At 32.9% G+C, this 20,713-nt stretch overlaps 1 protein-coding gene across 24 annotated transcripts in view; it reads right to left on the reverse strand.

Annotated features, from left to right (window-relative positions):
- para (sodium voltage-gated channel paralytic) overlaps window positions 1-20,713 on the reverse strand; it is a 651,733-nt gene that overhangs the window by 316,476 nt on the left and 314,544 nt on the right. For 13 of the 24 annotated variants that reach the window (XM_081734028.1, XM_081734020.1, XM_081734025.1 and 10 more), the window contains exon 4: window positions 11,217-11,310. The exons of the other annotated variants lie outside the window; for them this stretch is intronic. The gene's annotated coding sequence lies outside the window, so the exon portion shown is untranslated. The remainder of the gene's footprint in view (window positions 1-11,216; window positions 11,311-20,713) is intronic. 24 annotated transcript variants of the gene reach the window in all.

Consider the following 20,713-nt stretch of genomic DNA (forward strand, 5'->3'; position numbering starts at 1 on the left):
ATTTTTTAATAATTTTTAAAGGTTGTGATGTGGTTAATAGAGATTACTGCAGAAGTCCCTTACTACCCTTTGTAAACGGAGTGTTAATGAAAGAACAACCATGCAGATACGTATAGGGCCTAGAGGGAAGTAGTATGGTACGTATGGCCTTGACGGCAGCCATCTTGAAATCCGCCATTTTGAATTAAGGTCAAGTTTTTTAAATAGGAATAGGGCAATATGATACATAATTTCGGGCTAGAATTTAATCAGGAAGACAATGGTGAAGTTAGTTTTAAGATGCGACCATTTGGTGAAAAGTTACAGGTATATTAATTGTTTATACTTACTATGTGCGTAAGTCCATTACCTCCGCTTCTAACCCGCGTATTAATGATAATAAGTGGATAATGGTTTCGGTAATACATATTATGCCTAGAGGGAAGTAACACGATAAGGGTATCGTTGACGGCAGCCATTTTGAAATCCGTCATTTTGAATTAAAGTGAAGTTTTGAAAACTGAAAACCATAGCATGTGGCACCACATTTTAATAGTAAATTTTTCCCAAAAGCCAATGGTATGCTTATTTTTGTTCTATAGTTAACCAATATGAATTTATGACTCTTCTAATGTGCACGAAACGTCCATTATTTGATCTTTCAAATTGGCAACACTCCTAATTTTCATCGCATGTTTTAAGATTCCAACTGGCACTTTGCAATTGTTTCCATGGCTCATGTTTTCTAAATTTATTTTCTTTTTTTAAGAGTTGCGATTTGTCAGTTCATGAATAATGTTGGGATAAGCATCCAGCAATCTTTCTGAATTTTGAAGACTTGCCATGTAATTGTTAATTTCCTAGGCAGTGTAATTATTTATTTTAACCCAGAGTACATGAGGTACCTATGGACCTATGCGATGTAAAGAAATACAGATGAAATTATAAGAAATTGGTGTAACAAGAACTCAAAATTATCATGAAATGTAGCCTACATGTTGCGCAAACGACAAACAGTATTTTTTTTTTAATAAATACGACTTTATAACTTTAAAGGAACAGCAGCAATGATAGAAAATATCAAAGAGACATAATATGACTGTTCCCAACACACTGTTTATACCGTGAACAAAATATGAAAACAGGTAACTTCTTTATAAAGAGGTGTAACTTAATCGAGTTCCCGATCAATACTGATTATAAATCTTACAAACATGAACCATCGACAACAATCGCTACAAAACGAATGACATTTTTGTCTGACTAGCTAAAATATTGCCATAGAAAATAAATAAATAAATATACAATAAACAAATAAATATAAAACAAAACAAAAGACCATTGATTTACACAACAATCATATTTCGTTTCCTTTTTTGAAGTGAATTTTCAACTTATTTCTCTTCTCATCTACTATCCATTACAAGCTACGTCTCCGGTATTGTCTGAATGCAAAGTTGGAGTTCTTTCGTTCTGCGATGATTCATGTTAGTAAACGAGTTTTTGAAGGGCAGGTATAGGAAATAAATAATTACATTGCCTATGAAATTAGTAATTACATGGCAAGTCTTCAAACTTTAGAAAGATTGCTGGATGCTTATCCGAACACTATTCATGAACTGATAAATCGCAACTCTTAAAAAAAGAAAATAAATTTAGAAAACATGAGCCATGGAAACAATTGCAAAGTGCCAGTTGGAATCTTAAAACATGCGATGAAAATTAGGAGTGTTGCCAATTTGAAAGATCAAATAATGGACGTTTCGTGCACATTAGAAGAGTCATAAATTCATATTGGTTAACTATAGAACAAAAATAAGCATACCATTGGCTTTTGGGAAAAATTTACTATTAAAATGTGGTGCCACATGCTATGGTTTTCAGTTTTCAAAACTTCACTTTAATTCAAAATGACGGATTTCAAAATGGCTGCCGTCAACGATACCCTTATCGTGTTACTTCCCTCTAGGCATAATATGTATTACCGAAACCATTATCCACTTATTATCATTAATACGCGGGTTAGAAGCGGAGGTAATGGACTTACGCACATAGTAAGTATAAACAATTAATATACCTGTAACTTTTCACCAAATGGTCGCATCTTAAAACTAACTTCACCATTGTCTTCCTGATTAAATTCTAGCCCGAAATTATGTATCATATTGCCCTATTCCTATTTAAAAAACTTGACCTTAATTCAAAATGGCGGATTTCAAGATGGCTGCCGTCAAGGCCATACGTACCATACTACTTCCCTCTAGGCCCTATACGTATCTGCATGGTTGTTCTTTCATTAACACTCCGTTTACAAAGGGTAGTAAGGGACTTCTGCAGTAATCTCTATTAACCACATCACAACCTTTAAAAATTATTAAAAAATAGAAAACTTGCACCATGGCAAAAATTTCTGTCATCACAAGTAATGAATACATGTCCTCTATCAGCAACAAAAATTTCATTGAAATCGGAGCCGGACAATTGGGTGATGTCCCTTGTTAGTATGAAATAAATTGTTATGTATAAAATATTAATAAACATAAAATAAGATGTTTAGAATAACATTGAAATTGTATCACCTAGCATAAATACAAATTTAAAATAAATCATAATTTGCTAAAAGATAAAGCATAATTATAAAATAATTAAACATAATGTGAGTTGCTCTACCTAGCATATTAAAATATAAACGAATTTCACACCACCAAGCTGGAAAGATCCATCATTTCCAAATGAAATAATTAATAATGATGATTGTATTGCAACAAATGGAGCCAACTGAATTATTACATTTATCATAAAAGAATAGTGGTAGAGTTCTGTGATTTTACACAACCATAAATTCATAAATAAGTATCAAGCATAACAAATGTTATGAATACTTCGAAACCATACTGTTTTAAGATATGTAATGTAAATTATGAACAAAATCGAATAAAGATCCATGAATTGTTTAAATCATTTTCTAAGTAAAACTGCGGATAAAGCCTACTGAGAGATGACAGAATGCCCATCATACGAATTTCTCAAATGATGAAACGAAAATTCAAAACGTAGACCACAACCAACCAGGATAACCAACTATATATTCACAACTATTGAATCACGTTTAATACCTAACAGGTATTGAAAGATATGTAAATTTATATTAGGGTAATTACAAAAGTAATATTTTCAAAGCGAAGGGGACGTAAGGAAAGTCTTTGTGCGGTTATTATGTTTGTTGTTCCTTCCCCCATTCCTAAACAATCTTGCACGCATCTCGCTGGGAAGTTTTGTCTTGGTTTGGCAGTCGTTTGTAATGGAGGTCCTGCTTCGCGCTTTCGCTAAGTGCGAAATTCACACAATTATTCTGGATTTAACGTAAAAAACGGAAAACAGATTGAAATTAATAGCCAATTAACGGAAATGTATGACGAGTCGTGCGTGAAGTCAAAAACGTCCGCAACTGGTGTAGAGAGTGTGTAGTTGGTCGTACTGAAATTCACGACGAAGAAAGAAGCGGGAGACCGTAAATTTCCGACGTGGCAGTTGTAAAGGTTGAACAAACCAGTGACTACCTCTTATTTCCTTGTATTTCCTACGTTGATTAAATATTTGACAGGAATGCATTTCAGGAAAGATGGAAAGGTGAAAGAAAAAGTTTAACACTTTCTCAAACTCTTGCCAGCGATCTGGTCTGACATAGGTATACAAAAATTGCTACAACACCTACAAAAATGCATTGACCAAAATGGCGATTTATGTAGAAAAAAGAGATAAATGCAAGAGCCTTAAAATATATTTATTTATTTATTTATCGACACAACAGGCATTACTGCCCTATTACAGTGTCTACATTATTGAAAATGACTACTTCTTTGCATTTCTAGAAAGATAGGAGGTTTTACTTTTGAGATTGCCCTTGTAAACATCTGGAGCAAGAATATAAACATAGAGTAAGATCAAATTTGCTCTGTACTCACGTTACCTCTCGTATTTGTCTGGAATATTTAACTAACTCAATAATTCTTACTATGACGAAGAGAACAATAAGGATGTTCGAATCGTACGACGACCTGTAGCTTTTTAGTATTGATAGCGTTTTACCATTTTCACCAGCCAGGTATTCGATGAATTCCTCGTTACTGAGAAGTACATGTGTAAGTTACCATTAACTATATGAAAATTCTGATAAAAAAATAAACACAACTTGTAATCATATTACAAAATATAACAGTAACAGTAACAAAAGGTTAAAGAAGTTTTCATTGCAAAAAATGATTAAAAGACTACAGATTAAAAATACTGAAAGGATCAATCAAACAAAGGATATAGGCAACAAGGATAACCGTGCCTAGTAATACCGACTATGAAAGAGAAAACATCACACCATTTGATGATTTCGTTCAGAGTGAAGAGAATTATTGGACTTTAAATATTTTATATTGTAGATTCTAAAATAATTGATATTATTTTATTGGTTAGTATAACTTTTAACGCCCCTTTTGAGCACCGAGGCTATATGCGACGTGGACTACATTTTGATGTGAGATCTGAACCATATGAGCAGCAAATTGAACTTGTGTACTTCACTCCAAGGGCATATACGCTAACTTTATAACCGCAAAGAAACTCGTACGTATAATATTGGGAAATCCAATCATTTACTTCTTCTACACTTGGTAATCCTGGTCGCAATTCTCATTCAACTACATAATGTCGACTTTTCCATTAAATGTTTCGAACCAAAGGCAAAAGGAATTAGTCGCCCTACCTTTGTTGTATTGACGTAGTTACTCTGCCTAGTTACTTTAGATGATGAAGGCCGGATCTGCTTTCGGGAAAAATACTCCGAAAATAATTTTAGAAATAGATAAGGAAATAGATAAGGAACTTGAAATTATCCTTAAAAGTCAAAAAATCAATTCAAATTCTTGTAAGATTGAAAGAAAAACATACTACAAACAACGCAATTCACATACGTATAAAGTAATCGAAAATTAATACGGAAACATAGTGTTCTTTACAACTTTGGACATCACATGGAACCAGGGGCGTACCGACGTGCGGAGTCCACCGGACCTGGATCCTTCCAAAAATGCAACTTTGTAACTAAATATATATTTGTATACTTTGTTAATAAAACTTATTTGGCAGAGATATGATTGATGTTGTATAGAGATTTGATCTTACACTTCATTTGCACTCTTTCTTTTCTTATATAAACAATCTACTTTTATATTGTTTTTGAGAATATAGATGCATTACTTAACAATTACTTATTGTCTATTCGGGGGGTAGAATAACACCGATTCAATACTACATAGACACAGCGAGCGTCTTGTAGTATTTGACCCCTCCCAACCAAAATTCTGGGTGCACGCCTGCATGAAACTGAATTTCCATTAGTATGTGAAATTCTTATAGGTTAACTGTATCTTTATGTAACCCACAATACAGAATTGTATTTTGGGTTGCATACGAATCAGTTCTCATGCGTGTATTCTAAGAATATTTAACCACTAACAATGGATTTTTATTAGTAGAAAAGGAGAACTTTCTTAGAAGATTATTATTATTGTTGTTTTAATGTGTGAAATCTCTTTGACATCTTTAATATATTTTGAACACTAGTCAATTGTTAATAAACTAATTTTATGAAAGCGTTGTAGTAAATAAGAGCGTTTGGAATTGAGATTCCCTAATTCAACGTAAGTGCGTGTCAAATAATTTTGCAGACTAAAATATAGTACACATAATTGAAAGTTTTTAATGCCAAAAATTTGAAAACAGCGTGATGATTGGTGAAATGGAGTTTTTATTATCACAACGTGCTTGTTTTTTGAATAGTAACACTCCAAATACACTAAATTACGCTATTCCTTATTTTAGGAAAATATAACGAATTCACTTACATCATATTTTAGTAGCGATTGTAGAGATTTTTTTTAATATTATAAGGTAAGTTTCTTTAATAACTGCGCCACTCCTATTGTCCGAATTTCTGAATATCCGGATTACGCCCAGAAGTCACTAATACGGATAATTTTAGTTTCACTGCATTAATGTTAAATCATTAAATTTACTTTTTCTCCATTATTCATTTACATTTGAAAGTATAAATATCTGTTTTCTGAAATTTCAGAATAAAACAACATGCTGATTTGAACCTGTGAATCTACATAACTTTAAAGCCATTTATCGATTTTTTCAAAAGCAAATGAAAGTTTTTTTAAATACCTAATACAATTAATAACAATTTGGTAGTTTATTTAATACAATCAAAATTGAGTACTTTGATTGCAAAAAGCTAACCTAATGGATTGGCTAATCATTTTGTGACGCACCATGACCGCTACCTGGAAACATGGAAGATCAAAGTTAAAAAGAAATTCTAAGTTTTACTTTCAACAAATACGAACCTAAGACCCTGGAACAACAAGCTAGAAGGAGAAGTTACCACCCGGTATTATATTCACAAATACTGATTAGTGCATCTACAAACTGAAAATAGTATTTAAGTTCCGAGCTAATTATACTGTTTTTTCTATAAATGGAAAATTTAAAATATTCAAGAAAAATTATATTATAAAAATAACAAAATACAAAAAAATAACAGTGGAAAAGAAAGAAAATATATTACACTCAACTACTAAATGCAGTAATAGATTATATTAATCCACTGCAAAATTTCTGAAGCAATTTGATGAAATGCTCTTCAATATCTCTGAATATGAATACATCATGTAACATGATACATTCCATTTCCGAAAGAGAGTACTAATAATTCACAAGATCTGGAGACTTCATAACACGGTATGTTATGCATATTTACGTCTATGAGATGTGAATTATTATGTTTGTATTGGTTACTTACTTCTTTTAGTCCTTTATGTTACATACGTACAGTATTCATTTAATAATGTCCATTACTGAAACACTGCTACATACTTTAAGATACCCTCTGATTGTAATACACATATTCTTCGGCTCTCCCAGACAGATATTTTTTGTCACACACTCCACCACAAGATGCTTAGGTGTGGAGAAAGGTTAAAATCAAAATGCTTTATTTTTTGTATCTAAAAAAGGAAACTACAATCGAAAACTGACACATCCCAGTGAAATGGACGAATGATGGAGAGACGGAATATCAGGATCTTGTATTTGAATTCTGAACATGAAATAGCGCGTGAAAGGGACATGTGTGCGTGGAAAGGGACAATGTCAGGGAAAGAAGTGAACATCTACTCTACGAAACACAATAAGATTATTGTTATTAGACTTGTGAAATATCCCCCCTTTATGTCCTTATTATATCTCTAATATAGCCTTCCTTCTCAAGTTTAGTCCTAACCATTTTATTCTCCTTTAACTATCTTTAGTACTGTTTACACTATTCCAATTTTGTTTTTATCAAAATCTCTTCATAGTATTTTTTCCACGTAGTTAACTTGGTAGATTATACTTCCCTTTTCAGTACTGATTCTGTATGAGGCAAGATTTGCTTTTTGAAGCGCGATTAGGACCAATACTTGAATTTATATCCACAGTAAGTACACCCTACGAGAGTGCAACTCGAAATTACGCGCGTTTAGGATTATCGTATAATGAACTTTTAAAGAAGTGAACAATTTTAGATTTCACAATATACGAAGTTTATGTTTTCAACCTATGTTAAGCTACCAGAAGAAACCACATGAGATGAAACACGGATAAGATAAAGTTGTTCACCGGATGTTGTTCCCTCCCCATAAATAGACAGACTCTTCAGTTCAATCATTGTGGAGTAACGAAATTGAAAAGAACTTAAAAACATATTAAGTACAATCGAAGCGCCCACTATCGTCACAGAAAGAGAACAATTTCAGAGAAAACTTTATAAATGATGTCTGTGTGCACGATTGCTGCAAAGAGTGTAAAGAAGAACGCGAAAGGGATGGCCAAGCGTAGAAAATTATGGCGGCAGACGATCTTGCTGAACGCGTGAATCATCTGGTTTGCGAAAGAAATAGATTACAATTTCTGTACTATCTGCTGAGGGCTATGAAATTTCAAGACCAACACATTAATTACACTTGGGAGACCTTTTAATTGCACCTGCTGTTTTAAAACTCACTACTCTACCCTACTAAGATTGAACGGCAAGTCTGTCTATCAGTTTGGGGGTGGGCGACGGTTGCTCAGCAAAGTTTGAAACATATATGAATCGCTAAAAAGCCTTGCTATAAAAAGCCAAAGGATAATATGACATTTTTCACAAACTTACTTCATTGTTTTGGCATTGTTAATTAATTTAACAATGTTCAGTTCTAATGCTGTCCAGTTTTGAAGGTATCATATGTTGCCAAAAACGTCTTTTTAGTGACAATATATAACGTTGTATCAAATATACAGTAGTGTATATAAAAAACCTTGAGTTTTGTATTAACCGAATTTTCATTTAATAGAAATACTATCGGTCCATCAAAATCGGTTAAAATTGACTCAAGCGTATATACAGGGTGTTAATGAACTATACCGACAAATTGAAAGACGTGATTCTTCACATCAAAATAAGAGAAAAAGTTCATATAGACCGTTGGGAAAAAGTGCATAGTTTCAGAGCTAGTGCTGTCCAAAATCGCGAAGAAGCCAAATTTCAACAGGCCATATTTCGAATTTGAGAAACTGTGGGTGGTGGTCCTTATCAGCGTAAAGGAAGTCATGTATACGCAGTCCAAAGATGCACATTTCATTAATGTTCAAAGGGTGTACAGATTATTCCCTGCAGAGTGAAATTCCAAGACATGTCATCAACCGAATTTTGAGATATGCTCTTATATTACGATTGGTCCAAAGTAGGTAAACGATAAGTCTTGATAGCAGTGAACACGGAATCGTTTGGCGCAATGTTGGAAGTGTTAAGGATCTTAGCAGCACGGTCTCTTGTACTCGGGAAAACGCATGCTGCGATGTTTTCTTTCACGCTTATAAGTGAAGAAAACGTTAAATATACCGTGGCAAAATACATCGCATCGCACGTTATTATGAACACAAATACATGGAGCTAACGGTTCCTAACACTTCCGACTTCCCTCCGAAGCACTGGATGACCATTGTTGCCAAGGCTTACCTCCTGCCTACCTTGGACCCTCCTTGAAATCAGGGTATATCTGAAAACTCTATTGACAGCATAATTATTGAGAATTACACCCTGTAGGGAATATCATGTACACTTATTGAAAATTGATGAAATATGCACTTTTGGATTGTGTATGCGTGGCTTCTTTTACGTTGATAAAGACCACCATCCACAGTTTCTGGAATTCGAAATACGGCCTGTTGAACTTTGATTATTTCACGATTTTGAACAGCCCTAGCTCAGAAACTATGCACTTTTCGCCATAGGTCAATATCAACTTTTTCTCTTATTTTGATGTGAAGAATCACATTTTACAGTTTGTCGGTATAGTTTATTAACACCATGTATATTCAGCACGACTAGTTACCCGAGCCTCTCAAAAAGAGGATGTTCCCAATTTGCTTCAAATTTCGTCATGACCATTTTCATATATATATATATATATATATATATATATATAAACAGGGAGAGAGAACAGGTTCGAGTAAAAGAGGACATCTGACATCTATACGCCACTGAAACACTCGGGTACGACAGAAATTTCTGTATTATTATTATTGTTATTATTATTATTATTACTACTACTAGTAGTAGCAGTAGTAGTATGTTAACGTCTATCCTCAATATATCTAATTTTGAAAGGGATTTGAAGCCCTGTAAATCACTTCCTCGAGAGTGCGCCTTAGGTGTAATTTGAATACAGCATGTACTTCTATTTTGTCTACTCGATTGATGAATTAGTATTTAAAATTTCTCGTCTCTTACAATAATTATGAAACATTTTAAAAGGGAGGAATACAGCACTGAGACTAAAGATCCGTTAATATTTATTAAAGTATTAACTGAAGGCATTTCTTTCTTCAGCAGTGAGGAACAATGAGAAACTAATAATTGTTACACGTTTTTCCATTTTTAGTGCAGCAACTTAATCGAACTGGGGCCTATCAAAAGGGGGGCATAAAGATAGAGACAGAGAGGCACATAAGAAGGGGCGGTATCGTTTGGAATTATGGGTTAGACACAACTGCTCGATCTTCTAGGACGCGGAGTACAGCTGTACTCTGTGGCAAAAGAACGAGGAATTTCATCGGGATCGCTCGGCTACTCTCGCCTGGTGAGCCAGCACCGAGAATCGATCCGGGGCTCGGACGTCAGAACACGAGGCCCAGCATCGCCTAATGTTGCGTGTCATGAAGAAAGCCATAAGCCATGCAACTATAACCGTTTTTATTCTCGTTTTTTCTTTTTTGGCTTTAGACTAAAGTTCACAGAAAAAGAAACTGAAGTCATTATATATTTAGTAGAAGAGGCAGGAAATTTTATATTCATAAGTATAGCTAGATACTTTTGACCTGAAATGTCAGTGTGCAGTACATCGTTCAATTATGTTGAACGCAATTAACTGACAAGAATTTCCAAATAGCTCTTACAATTAGATTGTAGAGGAGTATAGGGATTTCAGATCATAATCAGAATACTTTTCGTTTCAGATATTACGAACAGCTTACAGATAGAAAAAGAATTGTGTATAACTACTTTTACTTGAAAGGAGATCAATAATAAACTTCGTTTGCAATACCTGTTTCTTTAAATAACATGCAAATTTCTTATCTTATGCTAAATTTTAATGAAACGAAGATTGCTCGTTTGTCTGTGATGTATTATAATTTTACAGTGTTATGTTGCTGACGTATCATTCATTCTATTATTCTCAATGTAAAAAAATCCATGATAAAAATGACTTCTTATTTGAAAATTTCTGCAATGTATTGTAGGGATAATTTACATATTTTGTCAGTTTCAGTAAACTATCGGAATATAGTTGCAATGTCATTAGATTTTAAAATATTCTTATACTTATTATTTGTAACTAAATTAAATAAGGTAATGCTTTCTAACCTTTGTAAAGTTTATAAATATTAATGCTCTAATATATATTAATACGTGTATTTCATAAGAATGTGTAGATCTCCGAATCATTTTACATTCAAAAGTTCTTGAATGATCAGTATAAATTATACGTTAACTAATAGTATTTTCTGTAGAACAACATATTATTGGAGAATTATCTCCCACTTTCTATGTGTAAATATATGATGTAAATTGAAATCTGAAAATATCAAATTCTTACCACTGGTGCATGGGAGGTTGTATGGAGGCGAGTTTAATCACGGCAACGCCATTTTCCGGACGGGGCAGCTTTGGGGGGTAGTATCGAGGCTTACCTGAAAGAAAAGATAATAGAAAAAAGTTAGCATGTATATGAAAGACTGAAAATGATGAAACAACATTAATAACTTCACACAAAAATGACTAATGAAAAAGAAGATTCACAGAACTTGTATTCTGATCTGTTCATCGACAATTTCTAAAATTTTGCTAGGATTCATTAGTCTGGAAAGGAGGATTGGATATATATATATATATATATATATATATATATATATATATATATATATATATATATATATATATATATATATAAGTTCATAATTTTATATTATATTAACGTAAGCTTATGTGTAGAATCTGTTTCGCCACCCGTAGGATATTATCTTAAAAAACAAGTTTTTAAAATTATTTTTGTTGTTCCTTTGATAACAACCATAACTCACATTTACACTTACTTACTTTCTAAATAATTCACACCTTTATTCCAAAACAATGTTTTTAAAAATGAAATTTCTAGTTTAGCGTTCCGTAATTATGCACTTAGGTGATAGAAATATTGAATGAAACGGTGGAATGAAGAAAGTAGGAGAAAACGGGAGAAATCCGATACTCACGTTGTTTGTCGACCACAAAGCCCACTTAGCACGAGATGAGATCGAACCAGGGACCTTTTGCACTAGAGGTGAGCACTCTATCACTGAGCTACTGCTGCGCGATAATTTAGCAAGATATATATACTATAACATTTTCATAAATGTAATTTTCTACATAGATAACCCCGCACAAAGACTTGGTCCTGGGTAGAGATCCTTAGAAATATGCCGAAAAGTGGTCTAAAAGACATATGCTCCTCTAATTTGTATAATTCTCAGATAAAGTTTGATGCAACTGTGAATTTGTTTTCTGAAGGGGCCTTCATTCACCTCCTAAAATATACGGGTCTTTCACGTCCCACAATTATGCCGCGTAGACTAGTGGAGACGGTGATGACGAGAATGAATGAAATAGTAGAATAAAGTGATAGGAAAATGAGAACTCCGAGAAAAGAAACGCATATGGTGTTTGTAAACCACAATGTCCAATTGGCCATAACTGGGGTCGAAACAGAGACCCCATGTATCAGAAATGAACGTTCTACTACTAAGCCCCTGTGACCTCCTCTCTATCCCCTTCAGACCTGAATTTGTTTTAAGCTTGAAAAAAAATATTTGTTGTGGTTTTTAAACGCATTGGGGTCTTCTGATGCCATTTTGCTTGAAATTTTGTTTTTGTTACCCATAGTTCTCCAGATATTTTATGTGCACAAATGTGTACATCTGGACTCCACTGTCATATAAATTTTTAGTTTTTGTATAGCATTGGTGTCCCGTTGTACACATTTGTGTACATTAAATATTTCTACGTACTTGATTCGCTCCAATACGCTTTATTGTCCGATCATCTAAACTTTCTACAAGCGGTGAATCTTCCTCGGTTTCATCTTCAGATAAATCGAAATCAGAAATGTCACCTTTCTCCAACATATCTAAAATTTTCTCCGTGGAGAGAGATGGGCTGCTACCAGATGGTTTATCCATGATTCTAATTCGTGTACTATTACACACTAACTCAATGTACCATATAATTTATAAGAAAATTTTGGTCTAATGTCGTTGATATAAGTCCGATCGAAGCTAAAACAAACCAATTCTTACTAATATTATCACCCAAAAACACATACTAAATGAGCTTTCATTGATAATGCATTTGTTCATTACGATCCTCTTGGGCACAATTGTGTACATTATATTTCAACAACAAATAAAGTTATAACGAATTGCTTGTCATATTTGTAATTTTACCACAAAATATAACAGATATTCACAAACACACGCAAGCACTTCATAAAGATAGTTCAGCAACGAGAAACTTCTAATTATTGTAATAAAATCGACGAGGTAGTACCTGTTGATAAAACTGCAACACCATGGACTATTTACAATACTTTTATCACATACTACTCACTAGAATGCAGCAGCTACTTGTATAACAGTGAAGCAAAGCTACACAAATGTAAACAATCGGCCTGTATGCCCACAACAATGCTTTGAGTAGAATTAATGCAATAAAAATTTAATGTACACAATTGTGACCGCCAGGTCTGAATGGGCTATACCGATATATGTATATGTATCAACATATTAGGATGAATCATTAGATGACTCGCTATACCCAAACTTTGTGATGGGTATGCGTAAAGGTTAAATACTTGCATGATTTTTTCTATTAAAGAATTTTCGAAGGGTGTTGAACTAACCACGTTTCTGCAGAAAGATAATGCCAAACGATAATCTCAATAGAACAGTTTTGCTATGTAGAAAGATATATATACTCTCAATTTATACTATTGTTTGCAATACATATCTTAAAAACTTAAGAAGACGTAGTATTTTCAATTTATTCAATAAAGAAAATTAAATCTTGCATTTTATTTCAATTCATATACTTTCAAGTTCCTGAACTTTCACTTTTTGGACTAATTGTCAATTCTTGATAAAAACCTCTAAATGATCGGAATGTGTGACATTGTAAACAACTATACGTATTTATAAAGTGAACCAGAAGCGTTTTATGCACAGAAGATATTTGGCGTATTCAGTGAAAATTGAGTGTATCTGGTACAAAAATAGCACTTGTCCGCGAACATGTATATATGTTATTTTGTTATTAACTTCGTAGTGAATAGATCGACTTCCTTTGTCGCAGAGTGGTGTAAAATTACAGACAAATTTATTCAAATTTGTTCACTTGTCCTGACGCTGCTAACCAAAGAATGTGCGTGGAATGCATGTGGATTTGCATGTATTTGGCAAATATATCTGACAAACATAAGAAAATCTCAATTTATACTTTTGTTTGCAATACAGATCCTAAAAACTTAAGAAGACGTAGTATTTTCAATTTATTCAATAAAGAAAATTAAATCTTTACTTTAAGGTATTTTAAACTCTCGAGATTATGTCTTGTACTTTAAAGAGAAAGATGGCTGTATCATTATGTAAGCATTAGTGGAATGAAGGTAGCAAGAAAAATAAAGAACATAAAAAAAAGCGGACGATTGTCTATTACCTCACAGAATTGAATCAGGGATTCTTCCATCAACGATTGATTAAATTTAGCCTTCATATAATAATCACCTGATAATCTCTTTTAAGAAACACTATTCTCTTATTATATGCGATAACGATTTAATTCAACGTAAAATGGAAATACAATACTTTCTAAAAGAAGCAGTCAGGCTCTTTTCGACATGATTACTCATTAAATGATTCATTAAAACTTCCAAGATATGGGCAATTAAAAATTGATTCCCATATACTGCTGTGGGGATATCAGCCCTGCTTGATAGATTACCCGCAGTATTATTGAGAATAGCATAACGCTCAGGATCCAAAATGCTAATGTTTCCGTAATAGGCTACAACGTTAAAATGAAACTAAATGTCTCTCTACTTGACAAATCTAAAGAATTAAATATTTTATATTTTCAAACATTCTTGCTAAAATTTTTGAATGGAGATGGTAGAGTGAAGGGAAATGGAAAAATTGAAACTTCAATTTTCACGTTGTCAACACTGTCAAACCAAATTTCTTCACGTGCTATACAATGTGACACTGCTACTTATTTCATGTACGTTTAATCATCATTTTCAGAAATAAATATACGAGATGTGACAATTAATTTTGCGAACTCATTACATAAAATGTGCTACACGACTTATTGCTGCATTCTGGTGTGATTACCTTCAAAGTACTCCCCCATGAGAAGCTACTGATGCCAGCGCCTACTCCACTCTTGGAAGCATTTTTGGAACTCTATTTCTGGAATGGTCTTCAAAGCTGCCATCGTATTAGACCTAATGTCATCAATGTCATCAAAATGCCGTTACTTTCAACACTATTTTGATCCTTAGATTAAGAAGAAAGTCAATGGGGGAGAGATCAGGTGAGTATGGCGGATGGTCTACCACGATTATTTGTTTTCTGGTCAAAACTTCCCATATGGACAGTGAAGTGTGGGCAGGTGCATTGTCATGATGGAAAAGCCATGAGTTTCTCGTCACAAATTCTCACGCAATTTTTGCAGCACTCCCAAAAGGTACACTTGGCTGAATGTTTGACTTCCTGATACTAATTCATGATATACAACCCCAGTATCTAAAAAACATCAACATAATTTTGATTTTCACTTCCGGAACGTTTTTCAATCATGAGGAGTTAAGCTGTCTTCCATTAAGCATTTTACCGCTTTCTTCAGCCTCACGTGCGTCACGACAAGCACAAACAGCAATGCATACCAGCACAAAAACAATGCATACCACTTAGCACAAAACTGTCACGCGCCAACAGAAACACTTCTGTGAGGCACTGACATAATAGGCTTCTTTAAATATACAAAAATGTTTGTATAATGCTGCTCCTAGTCACATATGGTGTCAAGTTCGACAACATATTTGTCAGACCTCGTATTCAACTTATTTTATTAAAAGTAGTAACTGCTTGTCAAATTGGTACTTCAAATTGTACAGAATCTAAATAAAACTATTAACAGTCTGTAAACATTTATATATTTAATATTGCATTAAAATCATATTCATTTTGGATGTTATTTGTGTGTTTCAATTAAACTTAATTACAAAATAACATAAAAATAAAATCACAAAGAAAAGAAACAAGCACCTTTTAATCTGATTGCTCTGCCACCGTATATTCATAAATTTATTTAAAGCTTCTCTACTTTTATGTCTGGTCTAGCTACGAAGTTTAATATTATTATTTCTTAGATCATCTACAAGCATATTAAAAAAAATGTTTTTCAGTCAAGTCAAAGAAAGGACTAACGGTTTACTAGCATCGTTTCGATTTCCAACTAACAAAAAGAATGAAATAAAATAAAGAAAGAAATGAGGAAGTGCGATTTAATATCAAGTACTTTAATTTTTCAAAATTTTCGAGTTAATACTTTGTATAAAATTATTTTTTTTTTCGTAGAGAAATCGAGAAAAGTGTAATGTAATTTTTACTTCGTATGTTCCATGTAATTATGGATAAAGGATTCCTGAAATGTTTCAGAATTCGATCAAACGAGTATACTAGGAAAACAGTCTTAACCATATTTAAAGCATTTCTCTTCTTTTAATTACTTTATTTAATGTTTATTTAACTATTCCAGCATCTGTCTAGTGACATAGAGTAATATCTTGGAAAAAAATTAGTCAGTTTGGTCAGCTACAAGATTCGAATTTTCGATTTAAAATATCTGTTTTTTAACTTCTGATATTTAAAGGCATTTGAATTATTCAACTCTTCTACTGTTTGATTTCATATTTTTAGATGGGATCTTTCTAGTTTTGACCCGCATGTTATATATAGAACGAGAGATTATTTTCGCTGCACAAATGTAATTTTACCATTATATTATTACATTTTCTTTCAATGTATTTTACTATAACAACAATATCGTACTTACACCCAATTCTCCCTTCTGTGTGCCCTAAATCTTGTAGCATCCAGGGGTATGGCTAGATCGTTACATCCTACTTAACCGAAAAACGGTTGAAACTTAATGGAAATCATTTGTTGAATTCTCTTTTACTTCCGCAGTTTGTGCTACGAAACTTAAATTATGATTAGTACAATAGTTCATAATGGTATCATAGATATTTTTGTGATCTTATTTTTCTTAATGTCATCAAACATGCCAGTCCACTACAGGTTGTCATAAGCTCCTGACATGTTAACAAAAATACTCATTGGACAAATTGGTCCTTTTATTCTGCTGTTATAATTTCTAGTTACCTGATTATTTCATCTTCAATACTTTTCCTATTCGCAAAATCATATATATAATCTTGCATTTTCCTATTTCTTCTTATTTCTAATAATTTTCTAGTTACTATATTTCAAAAAATCTTTTAAAAATGTAACGGAAAGAGATTGGACAATAAGATTTAACGTCGTTTGGCTCTTCTTTGTTTTTCCTTAAAACTATTAGATTGGGCTGTTTCCACAGTTGTAGTTACTGCTTCTACAACCATAAATTGTAAGACTTCGTAAAGTATGGTGCAAAGAAGTTTGAATATTTCTGTACTATTTCAATTTTAATCCCACCCTGCCGTAGACCTTTCCAATTCTTAAATATATTTTTATATGTTCTTCCATTTCTATATTCTCTATTAATTATACTCACGTATTTGTGATAGCGGTATTTAAATCAATTGCCTAGTTTGTTTATTGTTAGTAAAGTCATCTTCCTCCTTGTTGCCGTTTAGTAAGAGGCCATCCATCAATGTACTTCATTGTCTTTCCATTTTTTTGGTTAGTTTCTCTTTCGCTCTTTTAATCGGGGTTAGTGATGTTGATCCTCTTATTTTCCAGCTAATCAATTAAGACCTCTCGATCACTAAATGAAAACGAGAGGTATGAGAACGTTACTATTCATTAACGACACACGTTATACCTAATTTTCTTTGTCGATGTAGTACTATAGAGTAGTGCCATCTGTCAGACTTAAAGAAAGTATAATCTTGAATAAGCAGTACTCTGTTCTTCGATAGTCTGCAATGCGATCAAAGAAAGAACTCTTCGGGAGCTATTAATTATATTGGTATGAATCAACAGCAGTTAAAATGATTTTGACTGTCTATTATTATTATTATTATTATTATTATTATTATTATTATTATTATTATTATTATTATTATTATTATTATTATTATTATTATTATTATTATCATTATTATTACGTATTCTGCTTGTTGGCAGGTCCCTTTAATAATAAGGTTTTCTTCGGTTCAGTCCTGGAAATGTTTATTTCACCTTTCTCGATCCTCAGTTTCCTCTTTTAACTCGCAATATTTTCTTTTATTTTTCAAATCTTTGATTAGTTATGTTTTTCTTCTTCCTACCTTGCATTCCTTCCATCTTTCCGTTTATGGCGGTATGAAGAAGACAATTTCTTCGCAAGATGTGTCTCATTCAATGGCCCTTCCTACGAAGAATGCTAGTTGAAATCTTCCTCTTCTCTTCTACCCGTTTTAAAACATCTTGTTTCATTACTTTCTCCGTCCATTTTTATCTTCTTCATCTTTCTTCAATAAAATATTTCGAAGGTTTTTAAATACTTTTTTCTCTAAATACAAACTAATTATTTGCTGAGCATAATTATATATTTTCATTAAAATTCAACACGTGTTACAGTTTCACCAACTAACTCTTTGGCTTTATCAGACACTCTTTTTCTCTAATTTTTGTAATGTAAAAATTTCCCAACCACGCAGTTCAATACTCCATATGTAGCACTTGATATTTTCTTCCTTAGTCCAAAGCTAGTTAAGAGTTATCTTTTCTTGTTGAATGCTTCTGTAGCTAATTACAGTCCATTTCTACTTATCAGGAATAATATGAAAATTTTGAATGTTTAAACTTCTTTCATTGAATATCTTATTCATATCAAAGTAACTTTAAATCACTGTCTTAAGTATGAAAAGAATGACTGGAGCGCATCAGCTTTATTGTTTTTTGTGCTTCATGCTTAACAATATAATAAGTACATTTATACCATATTTAGACAATATAAGTAACATATATTCTTTCTCGAATTATGACAATATATCACTGTTTCAGTATCACAGTGTAGTGCTTTTTGACATAGGCATAAGAAAAGACACGATAATGGATGAAGCCTCTGCAATATCTTAGGGTAATTTCTGTGTCACTTTGCACAATATAAATGTTGACTGTTTTGAAAATATATTCTAACAGACAGTTAGTGTGTAGAAGAAAGTATAGTATAAGATTAAATCATTTACATCATTTTTATCAAACGATTTCCGGGATTTCATGAGCTCAAAACCAGTAGAAAGCTGTCATTACAACCCTCACCAACTTTTTTCTCTTAATTTGCAAATGACTTAGTAACAAGAATCCATATAAGAAAGCCACTTCATACGTATAAAATGATATTACACATAGCAATCGTTATTTTCAACGTCCTTCATACAATGCCGAAATTTTCCAAATTTCTTGGCTCCACACTTTACGAAGGCGAAGTATCTGATAATTATGACATCAAAACTGAATACCCAGATTTCAGTATATAGGAAAATGTCTAGAAAATTTGATTAGTAAATTTAAGAGCACTTTATACATAGTATATGACTTGCTTTCTTCTTTCCAATCTATCTTATTTTCTCTATAATATTCGCAAAAATTAAAAAAAACAGCATTATCACAATGTACACCAAATGGAGGAATTTGGTTTGGCTTTTGGTAATTCAAACTTCTTAAGAAACTGAAATTAACAAAGCCTAGTGTTAAAAATAAGATTTTTACCTTAAAATATGTAAATAAAGTGTACTTTAAGACGAATGAATGTTTTAAAATAGAAGATATTAGAAAATATTTAAGTCTTTATATTTGTCGACTAGATTTGTCATTTAGTTTCATTTTAGCATTGAATACCACGGACATACAAGTATTTTGCATCCTAAGCATTATATTAACACGCTAATCTCAACAGCACTGCGTAGTTTATCAAGCAAAGATAATACCCATAATTATTCCTATAGGATTACATTGAAAACCAGTTTTTGATTTTCCATATCTTTGGATCAACTGGATGGATTCCCCTACCTCAACGAACTCAACATTTGACATTCCATATTCTAGCCAAAATTGATTGTAATTCATTAAGTAGCTCTTGAGGTTTTGTGTCTCCCGGACGGACACATGGATAGACTGAGTAAATATATAAAGGAGGTTTTGGTGAAACAAGCTCTTTAGAAAGTAATATGGAACATACTGGAGATCTTTGAACTAGATTGAAACCGGCTTGCTTACATAACAGTACACTGGTAAACTTGTAGAATACCTTTAAAGGATTTTATCCTTTTGGTGACCAGGATCATGGTACTGAGTAAGGCCGATAATACAGGGTAGATTTTTTTAAAATACACATATCACGCAGTTCCTTTCAAATGTTCTAGCTAATTCTCTAATTGGTCTAGAGACATGAATCAAAGAGCAGACCAAGCAGAATGTAACAATGATAACATTGTGAACATTTAGGCAACCGTCGCCTAAGAACGGAGAGAAAATAGAAAATTCATTTCTTTCAGTTTAACGTCCAACGTTTATGCTCTTTAAACTGAAGGAGATGGATGATTAAGGCGCGTACGTGGTTATAGAAGATGTAAAGAGATTGTGGGAGAAAACAGGAGCACTCCAAGAAACCCATGAACACGCTATTGTCCACCACAAACTTACCTGGCCGGGGATCTAACCAAGGATCCCATGCACCAGAAGTAAGCGCTCTATCACTTAGTCACTTTTTTGTTAAGTAGAATCTGTCCACTGCGAATATGAAAAGTCGTTTTTCCCTTTAACAATAACAAATAATTTGAGGCATAGAACATAA

The sequence above is a fragment of the Thermobia domestica genome, chromosome 12, assembly GCF_964235325.1.
Source record: "Thermobia domestica chromosome 12, izTheDome1.hap1.1, whole genome shotgun sequence".
In the NCBI taxonomy this organism is placed as follows: Eukaryota; Metazoa; Arthropoda; class Insecta; order Zygentoma; family Lepismatidae; genus Thermobia; species Thermobia domestica.